This window comes from Lathyrus oleraceus, chromosome 2, assembly GCF_024323335.1.
Source record: "Lathyrus oleraceus cultivar Zhongwan6 chromosome 2, CAAS_Psat_ZW6_1.0, whole genome shotgun sequence".
NCBI classification, from domain to species: domain Eukaryota; kingdom Viridiplantae; phylum Streptophyta; class Magnoliopsida; order Fabales; family Fabaceae; genus Lathyrus; species Lathyrus oleraceus.
In genome coordinates, this window is record NC_066580.1 from 299343053 (window position 1) to 299355995 (window position 12943).

Genomic DNA, 12943 nt, shown 5'->3' on the forward strand with positions numbered 1-12943 from the left:
GGAGACGAAGAGCATTAAAAGGGAGAAAGAGACTTATCTGAAGCACGGCGGAGGAACTTATCATCGCCGATGACGCAAATCAAGTAGTTCTTTTCTCTCCTTTCCTTGCTTGAAACCCATATGCTTTTTGTTCGTCACTGCAAAACAAACAAAACCCCTGTATTAATTTCTCATAATAATGATTATTAAAAGTTAAATCTCAAAATTAGGGTTAGGTTTTTTTGATAGCTTTCTTACCGCGTCGTATCGAACCCATTAGTGGTTGCCATGATTGCTTGACGTTGAGAATGAACGGAGATGTGAATGTCCGTTTTGAGGGGGGCCTCGATCCGACCATTCGAGAGATATTTTTAAAAAAACAAGGCCGTATTTGGATTCAGAAGAAAAAAAGAGGTGGGGTATGTGTTTGGATTTTTAGATTTAGGGTTGAGGGTCGTCGGAGAAGAAGGCGACGCCGTCACGGTGGGCCGGCCGCCACCATCTTCTTCGGCAGGTGGTGGCCGTGGCGTGTGACGGAGAAGAAAGAAAGAGTTGCAGAGCAACTCTGGCTTTGCGTTTGAAGAGAGAGAACGAGAGGAGCAAATGAATGCTCTTTCTCTCTCTCAATTTCCGTTTTTATATGGTGGGTTGGAACTGATGCATGGGCGCCAAGTGGCCTCTCCAGGAGGCGCCACGTAGGGTTGACCACTGAGTCAACCAGAGGATCCTGTGTGGATCCCCCCACCGTATGGTGGCGCACCCTCTCAGCCCATCCATCTTATTTGTTGACTGGGTCAAAGTCCTCTGATCCTGTGGTCCAGAGCCTCCTTACAAGGTCAACAGTTGACCAGGCCTTAAGGGCCATGCTGGACTCGTTTTGGGCCAACCCAGGTTGGGCCCAAAGACTCCTTTTGCCAAACAAACCCCCTGTTTTGTTCAGTAGCGCCCAAATTTTTGGGCTTTTCATTTCAAGCCCATTTATTCTCTTTCTTTGATTTTTTTCTTTCATTTTCTATCTTAAATATATATATATATATATATATATATATATATATATATATAAGTATATATATATATATATATATATATATAAAATATATATTGTTAATATTGTTATTGATACCTAATTAATTGTTGTTTATATCATCACTATTTAATTACTTATATTATTTAATCAAATAATATATAATTATTTATATAATTAATTATATTATTATTACTATTACTTATAATTGTTTTTTCTTTCATTTTCTATCTTTAAAAATTATATATATATATATATATTATATTATATATATATAATAATATATATATATAATATATATTGTTAATATTATTATTAATACCTAATTAATTATTTATTTATATTATTATTATTTAATTACTTATATAATTTAATCAAATAATCCATTAATTATTTAATCAATTAACTATATTTATTACTATCACTTATAATTTAGATAATTTTTGTGTGGAATATGTGTGCATTATTATTTTGTACCTACTTATTTGTATCAAGTCTTGAATGCATATGTATGGTGTGTTACAATTGTGACAAGATTATGTCGTTTTCACCAATTTAAAACCATTCAAACCAATTTCAAATAAATCACATATTTCTCGATTCAAAGTCGAGCCCATTTTCAAAATACCTTTTGTAAGTCGATTGCTTTTAAAGCATCGCTATCAACCTCACAGAGCTTACTCTTGGGCTTTCTTACAATGAGACCTATTCGGTTTTAATTAATCGATTAGATGAATTATTCACTAAATAAATCCAATTTATTCACAAAATACAAATTTAAAACCTCGATCCAACATCGAGTATTCTTTATTAAGAATTAAAATACCTGATCATAATTAAACGGTATTTCACTAAGGAATAAAAGAGGTAATGGTTTTGAGTTTTCAACTCCTCTCCTCGATTATTTAAGCACGAACTCTTCTACTCGAGTAATCAAATCATCATCATTTCTAATCCCCTTAAGAACCAATAAATCAAATTCTTTTAAGAAAACAAAAAGGGAGATGACTTTGAGTCTTCAATGTTTCTCCTCGATTATTTGAATACAAGTTCCCTTACCTGGTTAGTCAAATAATTGTCGTTCCTCTGCAAATTTCCAAACCCCGATTAAATCAAAACACTTTCATAATAAGCTAAATGAAAAAAGGAGATGACTTGGAGCTTTCAACCTCTCTCCCCAATTGTTTGAATACGAGTTCTCTTACTCGGTCAGTCGTACGATTGTCATTTTTCACCAACTCATACCGTAAGACAAATCATTCTCCATCAAAACTATACGAAAAGGGAGATGGTCTTGAGTTTTCAATTCCTCTTCTCAAATGCTTGGCTATGAGTTATCTTACTCAGTCATTCAAGTACTTTTTGTTCATTCTAAAATACGTCAACCATATACAACCTTATTTTCATAAATATTCAGATGAAACAGAAAGCGGTCTAGAGTCTTCTATTCCCTTTCCCGATTATTAGGATACGAGTTGTCTTACTCGATTATCCGAGTACTCGTCATCCATTCAAAACACCTTAACTATTATCAAACCCTTTCTGTAATTAAGGATGAAAAAAGAAAGTGGACTAGAGTCTTCTATTTCCTTTCCCGACAATTAGGATACGAGTTGTCTTACTCGACTATCCGAGTAATCGTCATCCAACCAAAAAACCAATCAAAACATCCAACATATTAATCCAACTTTTCACTTCCGTATGACCAAAACCCTTTTCAAAAAGAACACCATTTAATCCTTTCTAATGCGCATAGCAAACCAATGCTTAAGCCTCCGCCGGGAGTAGACAAGCCAACGTTTAGCCTTTAGAACGCGATCTAAACAGTTGTGCATAAAAAAACACCAACAAACCGTAGTTCCCCAAACTACGAATGCTCTAGTTTTCTTATTACACCATAAGGATACGTAGGCAGAAGATTGCTGTATCTTCGCGAGCACCCTAATAAAAAACCTCCCCTTTCTCCTTTCCGAGGTTTTCATCCATTTCTATTCTCAATATTTTATAACCCAAAGATAACAAACAAACATAAATTAACACATGAAACACAAATTAGAACTAAAAGGTTCCCGTTGAGTACAACGGACGTAAGGGGTGCTAATACCTTCCCCTTACGTAATCCACTCCCGAACCCGAATATGGTTGCGACGACCATTATTCCTTTTTCAAAGGTTTTATCGATATTTTTCTGTTCCTTCATTGGGATAAATAAAGTTCGGTGGCGACTCTGTTCGAACATTAGTTTTTTTCGCGAGGAATCATATTTTTCGAGATGCGGCAATTTCATCTCCCTCACAAAAGCTCTGATAGAAAAACACCATTGAAGCTTCAGTTGGTGGAGCTTAAACCACCGCGCCACCTGCATCTCAACGCTGCAAGCGGAAACCAAAACGTAACATAGAAGGCGCAATATTGAGCAAGAGCCAACAAACTTCCAACTACAGAATTGGAGAAGAAACAGAAACGATTCACACAAGAGATAGAAGGAAAATGGAAGCGAGTGGAGGGAGATCGCACAAAAGAGAAAGAGAATTACCTGGGAACGACATCAACGACACCGGAACCTCCGCGTCGCTTCAATCCGGTAGGTTGTCCTCTCCATAATCCGTAGTTTATTCTTATTCTTGTCGCAACTCCGTTCCAATTTCAATCGTATCCTTCGAGGTTGAACGTAATTAGGAAACAATGGATTAAGTATGCTTCGAGTTACTGATCCACCAGCCTTGAATTACGGATGAATACCTGGCGGCGTCGATGCCTCTTCGCGGACGGATGCAGCTGAAGACGAAGGTAGGAGATACCGTCATGCTTTGCTTCCAAAGTTTCAGTTGAAGCTTGCGATGCCGTTACCGTTTTCTCTTTCTCAGTGTTTTGAAGCGATTACACTTCCAGATGCGAAGGAGAAGAAGAACCCCAAAAACAGAAGACCGAGAACCTTTATCAAATCGTCAATCAATTTTCAACCCTCAGTAACTTCACTCCTTCTAACACGACAATCTTCCAAGAGCCGATCTAGAACTGCACCAGAACCCTGCAATGAAAGGCATACGATGGAGCTTACATAAGCAACATGGAATCGAGGAACACGCAGAATAGAAGGTGAACGAATTACCTGGAAATTCATGGGAATTTGATAGGTTTTGTTTTATTTTTCTCTATCTCGTTATGCGTTCATCCCGTGCCCCTTCATTGCCGTTCTTGTTCCTTCATGGTGAGAGAGGTATTGCGCCGCCACGTCGCCGAATCGTCCTCGGTGAAGGAAATTGTGGTCGTCCGCCGGAGGTCTTGACTTTCGGGAAAGATGTAAACCAACTTCCTTTCCGTGTGTTCGGCGAAGATGAATCTTTTTGTTCCGGTAGTTTGAGTTTGAATTCATGTCGGAGGCGCATCCTGGAGTTGAAAACCTTGGTTTGACTATGAATGTGTGGTGCGGCCACAGAGCAAATTATGGGGATTTGGTTTCTCACACGAACCCGATTTGGATTTTTCGGAAACTTGGGCCTTTGGCCCATGTGGTTTTCTTGATGCACCCTCTTGCATTGTCCCACACTCCTAAAACCTTTGTTCATGTGAATCTTTTCCCTAATCCCAATTAATTTAGGGTTAGTGCTAGTTTTCTTCTTTGATTAACATGGATTCTAGTTTGTTAATCCAGGTAGGAGGAGTTAGGATTAGTTCATAGTTTTAGGTCTAATTAGAAATTAATATTTTATTGTTAATTAGGAGCTAGTTTAGGTTAATTGATTAATTAGTAGATTTTGATCATTTGATTAGAAAGTAGATTTAACCATGTGGATTTTGTTTTGAGATTAAGATGGTTAGGTATTGATTTTACCATGATTTTTTTTTCATTCGGTTAACTTTCATTCGATTGGACTTTTGTATGTTCATATCCATTAGAATTCCAATTATATTTTAGATTAGGAATTTCCCATTCGGCTAAGTGTGATTCTACTTCATGTTTAGGTAGACTTTAGTGCTTAGAATTAATATTTACTTTAATTGCCCATTTAATCGATTAGTTGGTTTATGATCATATTGTAAATTGAAAATCCCATTTAAATTTAGGTGATGAATACTTTGTATGTCTAATTCCATTTGCCTTGATTATAGGATAGATCCTTGATTACTTTTCATTGATTAATCCATTACCGTTCGAATCGATTCTAACCATTGTATGTACTTACATATTGTTGCATCATTTCCATTCATTCAGTTTTATTTCATGCTAATTCTTTTGTTACTTTGTGTCCACAAGTTGACTTGGAGATGCAAGCTCACTCTTAGCTAGCCATGCTCCTAACCATTTCATTTTCATTCAATAACTTTGTATTGTTTGAAGTACCATGTCTCTTGTATGCCTTAGGCATGGTACATAGCTTAATAATTTATAACTTGTATTTTCCTTTCATTCCCTTTCCATTGTATTGTGTGGATCCATCCCCCCATTATGGGTCAAATGTTCCCCCTCCCCTTAGTCATGTAATTGCTTAAATTTATTGCTTTTTAGTTAGTTACTATGTATGTTAATAATCAAGATAAAATACAAAATGATAAACAAAGCATTTCAAAAGAAAACAAAAGGTACTTGATTCAAAGTCAAGTTGTTTTTCCAAATAAAACTCACACCATTGCAACATGAATGCTTGATCCAACGTCAAGCATTCTCCATCCACTCCAAGATTCATTCTATTATCTCTTCTCCATTCTCTTCTCAACCTCATTCTACGTCTCACCTTCATTCTTCACTCACTATTTTCATAATGAATTCAAAGCTTGATTCAACGTCAAGTACCTTTTTCAAAACCATTTTCATAACAAATTGGGATGCAAATGGGGTGTACGTGTTTGTACACAACATTTAAGTAATTGGGTTGTCAGCGGTACCTAGCTTGAGGACCCGACACTTGACTTTCCCCCTTAAAACATCTAATGATTCAAACAAGTTAGATCTAGGTTCTATGAGGATGAAAAAGAATAGTTAGGACTTCATTGTTCTCTCGATTCCCAAGTACTTTGATTGTTGACTATACTTAGTAAAGGGTTAGTGACTTGTCTCCCTCTAAGTTCCAACGATTAAACTTGCCAAATTATTTTCATAATTAAAATCTCTTTTGGACCAAAAAGAGTGGTTAGGGTAACTTATCCTCTCAACTCCCGAGTTATTGGACTGTTGACTGTATCTAGCCAAGGGTCTAATGCTTGTCTCCATGCATAAAATCGACCCCAAGAAATCAAATCATCTTTTGCCTTAGTGAACTCTCTTCAAAACCTTTCAATAAGGACGTGTCACTTCCGTTCTACAGTGAACGAAGCTTAAGCCTCCATGTGTGAGCAAGTAATGTTTAATTGCTAGAGTGCGAACGTCAATATTGTTCAGTAAAACAACCAAACAAATATGCCATTTTTGAGTCGAACTACGAAGCTCTGACTTCCCTATTGCACGTATGGGGATACGTAGGCACGAGGGCCCAAATCCTTGGCGAGCACACTAAATTAAAGCTTATTTTCTCTCCCATATCATCTCATTCCCGATAGTAAGCAGTTTACAGATAAATAAACATCCATACGCATTTGATACGAGCAAGTGGTTCCCATGGAGTACCATGGATGTGAGGGGTGCTAATACCTTCCCTTGCATAACCGACTTCCGAATCCGCTCTTGGTTGCGACACCGTTTCTCTCATTTGGGATTTTATCGCTATTTTCCCTTTCCTTTGGAATAAATAAAATCTGGTGTCGACTCTGTATTTTTCGCGGCGCTTCAGGGTTGTTAGTTCTTTTTGAAATTTAAGTCAATATGTTTAAGTTTATTTACAAATTTGATTTCATAAAAGAAGTTCATAAATGGAATGGCATAAGGCCAAAGTTTCTAATCATTAAAACATGTCTAAGTTTGAAATATCAAGCAAAGAAAGTTCTTTTAAAAAGAGGGATATATTTTGAAATTAAAGAAGTGGGAGGAGATGAAGAGACTACCCTAGACAAAAATTAAAAGTTAAGAGTTGAAAGATCTGACTAATGGGATGCAATCCAACAGACAAGAATGTCATATAGAAACCCATTTTTCATTGTACTTTGATAAGCAATACGCACTAAGCAATGAGAAACATCCAAGCATCAAGTGAAAACCAAGGCTTCAAATAAAGATAGCCATATCTAAGCAAGCACTCCAATAGCTAGAAGTCTTCAGTGTCTTCCAATGTATCAGATGAAATATTCCGTGATCAACTCAGAACAAAACATCAAACATAGACAATAATAACAAAATAACAATTAAGCACAAAGATAGATTAGCAGATGAATCAAACAAATCCAAGGTCTTGCATCAGATGAAGGCATATTCAAAGATAATCCAGTCTCATATGTTGGCATTAGCCAAGTCCTTTAGCATAGGGAGTGTTGCCTAGTTCTAAGTCCAAAAAGCTTAGATCAAGTCCAACAGTCCACCAAGATATTTTTTAGGATTTTTATTGTTATTAGGTGTTTTAGGGTCCTAAGACCATAAACAAAACAAAAGAAAGCAAACAATATATAGAGTCACAAGATATGACTCAAGTGAGTAAAGTGAAAAGGACTTGAATCATAAAAAAGTTGTAGGAAATGTAAATGGCAAGGAAAGATAAAGGTACTTGAAATTTAAAGTGCATAAAGTAAATGACTTGAAAGTAAAGCAGTATTAATTAAGAAGTTAGTCAATGGTTAGTCAAATGTTAGTGATGAGTTTTAATTGATTAAGTCATTCTTTGGAGAACACTCAATCATTCATTCACAAGTATGAATCCTTAAACCAAGACATCTTCCATGAGAAGGGATCCAACTTGGATAATTTAATAAGTATGACACTAGCTCTCATGAAAGGAAAAAAAGGTCAAGTTCCCACACAATGCCATGAAGAATGAGACACATACAATCTCACTTACTAGAATGTTATGCCTTCTTGATCAAATTTAGCTCTATGTTAAGCAATCGTAATTGGACTTATATAGAAGTCACAACTATCTGAGGTCGGGCAATAAAAATATAGGTGTTAATGCATGTTAGAGATTTGGTACAAAGAACCAAACTCCTAAAACATACCACACACTAAAAGAAAATGGGGTGGACCTATCTCAACCAGACTTATATTGATTCATCTAACATAAGGTCATTGATGAATCAATTAACATTTAGACATTAGAGAAATTATAGGTCAAATGAGGGAATGGGGAAGAATAGGGATGAAGATAAAGAGGGAAGGGGAAATAGAAACACAAATTGTTCATGAGAGGAATTTCATTTGATCAATACCATCCATTCATTTTCTGAGATGAAATATACATTTCATCAATCCCTTAAATCCAATGGTTTTGATCAAACAAAAGTCAAATCAACCATGACCAAGGCCCAAACAGAAATTCAAACATCACAAGACCATAAAAATGGCTCAATATAATTTTTAAACACTTAATCAATTAAAAATAAAATGAAAAGTGATTAAAATGTATTTAAATTTGGGGAAAACCTCAAATCCCTTCAAAACACCAAATAAATTGCCAATGGATTTTTCCTAGGTCAAACAAGGTCAAAGGACCTTAGACAATTTTTAGAAAGTCAGAAGTATTTTAAAACAATTTAAAATATGCATAAAAACATTTAATTCATGAAAAATACCAAAATTAATCCAAAAAATAATTTTAGTTCAAAACATGGAAGAGAAAAATATTTAAAGATTTTGGGTGAAAGACCCATATTTTTTGGATTAAAAATGAAATTATTATGAATTAAACAAAATAAAATGATTAAACAAAAAAAATCAGAAAATATAATAAAATTAAAAAAAACAAGGGCCATCAGATCTCCTCATTTATTGAGGTGGCAGATCTGATGGTCGCACGCATCAAGTCCACCATGGACCAAAGTCAATGCGTAACACCAATGGTAATCAGAACCAAGGGCCAAGATTAAAACATTTTAAACATATCAGATGGTTGGAGACACACCACCACATCACCGGAGCCATATCTCCGGTCATCTTCTCCGGTGGACCTCACTGGACTGGTCCACCCTCAACCAAATGGAAAATGAAAAACAAGGACACTATTTCAAAGGAAAAATGCTCAGGAGCTCGAATTTCGTTTCATCCAATTCCAAGTATATTGAAAGATACATGGATTTGAAATTTGAGGTGCATGATCTGAGTTGCTTCGATTTGACCTCAAAGCAACTCAATCTTGTTTCCTACACTGGTAGGTCCTCATACAACCAATAATCAATCAAAATAGTTGAGAAATGATAGAGAATCGAATAAGAGAAGTTTGAGAAAAATCACCTCCGGGTAGCTTCTATTCATCTTGATCTTGCTTCCAATTTGCCTTGGCTCGACTCTAGAAGCTTGTAGGAAGTGAAATGGATCAATGAAAGGCTTGTATTCTTGGAGTTTCAATCTCAAAACAGAAGGAGAATTGAAACTCGATTTCAAGTGAAATCTTCAAGTTTATCCTTTAATGGAGGTTAGGGAGGAAATGCTTCAAAGTTTGGGCAGAAGGGATCCCTATTCTGATCATAGTGGACATGTATTTATAGGGTTATGCATTTCTTTTCAAACATTTGAAAACTTTGCCAAATTTAGCAACATTGATGCATGGATGCATGGGCATTGATTTGGGCCTAAACCATGATGTAATCTCACTTTAATTCGTGCACAATGGATCCTAAAACAATAACATGTAAGCATGCAAAAGGAAATGGTCACTTGAATTCCAAACTTGCCAAAACAAACCCAACAAAGGAACCATGTGCAAGTCCCTCAATTCTTGTCCAAATGAGGTGATCTTGGACGTTTTGGAAAGATGACATCAAGGGAAACAACTTCTATGTTTAACACTTTTCCATTTGGAGCATGGATCATAATGATTTTTGAGGTGGAAGTTGGAGAAATCAAACATAACCGAAATTTTCTAAGTACCAAGTCAAATGATCACTTCTTCCACCTTGAATAACTTTTGCTATGAGCTCCAAATGAAAATTGTTTCTTCACCAAAGTTGTATATCTTTCACCCCTATTCAATTTGGTCACATATATGACATAATTTGGATTTGGCATGAGGGAGTTATGCATTTTAGAAGTTGAGGAAAATTGCTTGTTCAATGATGATGGCCCTAGTTGTGAGCTTGAGGAGGCATAGGTGGATGCACACACTACCTACAAAAGAAATAAAGATAAACTAGACATATTTTTGGTATTTTGGTTAGTAAACAAATAAATTTTTTTTATGATACAATCAAATGTGCTTGGTGATCTCTCCCAATGCAAACCCAATGAATTAGGGGTAATGAGGATACTAAGGTGTGATCCCAAAGCCAATGCAAATGATGAAATATCATGAGGGATCTTAGGGTCAAAATTAGAGTTTTACAACATCCATTTCTGGAATAAGCATGGCGGTCAAGCTAGAGGGAAGAGCATCATTCGGCACTTGGCGGAGCTTCTGAAGCCTTCTCAAAGTCTCTGCTGGATTTTATTGTTTCAGAGAGAGAATCTCCTCCAGAGTAAGAGTGCTTTTGGAAATATTGTCTTGCACAAGGGGGGGATTTTTTACAGAGGCTAGGGGATTTGATTTTCCTTCTCCATTTAGATTGATGGCAGCAGTCGAAAGGGTTTCTCCACCAGTAGCGGTTGTATTACCTTCGCCAGCAGTGGTTGAAGGATCATGAATTTGATATATGTCGGGATTTTAATTGTCTTCAGTCGCCGTGCTGTGAAACTCATAAGGTTTTTAGGACTCAAAAGGGTGGCAACCTTAGCTGGATTCCAAGTTTCGACCCTTACGTTGCTGTTAGCCTCAGCAAGAGTCAAGTTAGCCGTTTTCCCTATAAAAAGAAGTTAGGATAAATGTCGAGGAATAATTCACGAGGTTACGAAACAAGAATTTTCAAATACCTCGGGAGTTATGTGCTTTGGGGAAGTTGGAGTAGGTTCTTCTTGACCAATGGGTTTAAAGATCTCAGTAAGATCGTCAGGGACATAAATATTTGCAGTCGAAGAAACAGTTTTTTAAAGATGATTTCTTGGTTGGAATCTTCTTTTTCTTTCTTGCCAGAGTGGACAAAGTAGATGGTGGAGCCTTCAAGGTAGGAAAAATGTGAGAATGTGTTATGCCATCAGAAGCCTCATTTTCAACAGAAGGCACTTCTTCAAAAACCTAAGTCATGAGAAACGTAAGAGATTTATCGAATTAAAACATCATGAAACACTAAGACGTGAAATACCTGCGATTTCGGAGTTGCAGATACTTTTTGTTTTTTAGGGGGTTTGTTTGGGGCTGGCGCAACAACTAGAGCCTGCTTTCGACCCTAGAAAACAAATATAGAGAAGGTTAGTGGATTTTACTTCTTAAAGAAAGGAAAGTCAAGGGAGCAGTAGTTACCTTCTTTGGTTGGTCCTCATCGACATCAATAGTTTGGATGTTCTCGATGGGAGCGTCAGTATTCGACTGTGAAGCCGATGTTTCTCCAGTAAGGACTGAAAAAGTGTTGATCAAATTTTGGAGGAAGAATGCATTGGGGAAATACTTGTGTTGGTATTCAGACCACCACTTGTCGAAGTCCTTGGTGGTTAGGAAGGATTGGTGAAATTTGAAAACGGGTAACTCAAGGAGATAAGTCAATTTGTGAAATTTGAGGCAAGATTTGTGACTTTCAAAGTTCAGTTGTTGACCAGCCCACACAATATCAGTTGATTGATACACCAAAAATTTTGGTAGCATCTAGCTCAAGCCAAATTATCGAGCCACCATGTTGGGTTGATAGTTCATAAATCCATACCCCTTCGACTAAATCTCTATCCTGGAGGACAATATCATTGAAGTCATAAATTCCCTCCATACAACGCTTGACAGCGCTGCAGTTTGTGGAGAGTCACCAGGAAAAGGTTTTTGAACCACGTCGGACCAAAGTTCCGATCCATAAAAGGGGACATGCTTGGAACGAAAGAGGTGGCTTCAATGAACATATTAATGTACTTCATAAAAAGATGTTTGTTGTGGTTCTCTTGGCAGGTCATCAAGGCAAGTATTACGCCTCATATAGGTCGATCTTGGGTCAAACGCATCATACACGCTGACACAGGATAACCCAATTGATACACGAAAGTGGCATTTAGCCAGTGTTGCAGCAACCACATGGGGCCAAACAAATTTAAGGCCTTAGAAATAGATTGGAGAAGCTTTGGCTTCAGTGTCACGAGCCCTAGAGAGTGGTAAAGAGATGTTAGCATAAGCTTGCCCAAAGAAACCTGTCGACCTTCATGAATTTGGATCACCAGGCTTATATAGCTCTTAGTTATCCGTAGAGAGCCAGGAAAAAATAAATAATATGAGATCCAGAGAGTTAGAAAAGAAATATGTTCCTCGTCGGGCACTTTAGTGGAGTCTTGATCATAGTGATCTTCAATGTAATTATGAAAACTTGCACAATTGATGGCAAAAGTGTTTTCCATCGGAAGAGTTGGGTTGAAGGTTTCTCCCATAGGTGAGAGACCAGTGATGGCTGCCACATCAAAAAGGGTAGATGTAAAGATGCCACAAGGGAGTTGAAAGGTGTTACTCGAACCTTCCCAGAAGTGCATCGAAGCAAGCAACATACATGGGTTGATTCGATGGGCATTCCTCAAAATTTGGATGACGACAAAGATGCCAGCCGTTTTCCATTGTTCCCGATGTTTGTTTTGGACTTTGTTGAGCCATGCCACATACTCTTTGTTACCAGGAGTGGGCATCGACCTAAAAACATTGGCCTTTGGGTTCATGAAATTCAGTTCGATGGAACCATTCTTCTCAAAGACCGATGGAACAACTAGAGTAAAGAAAGGAAAGTATGATTGAACATTTTTAATTGCATTTTTGTATTCAGATATGGCATGTGAAAAGCGAGGAGTTTATCAGTAACAACAAAGGGAAT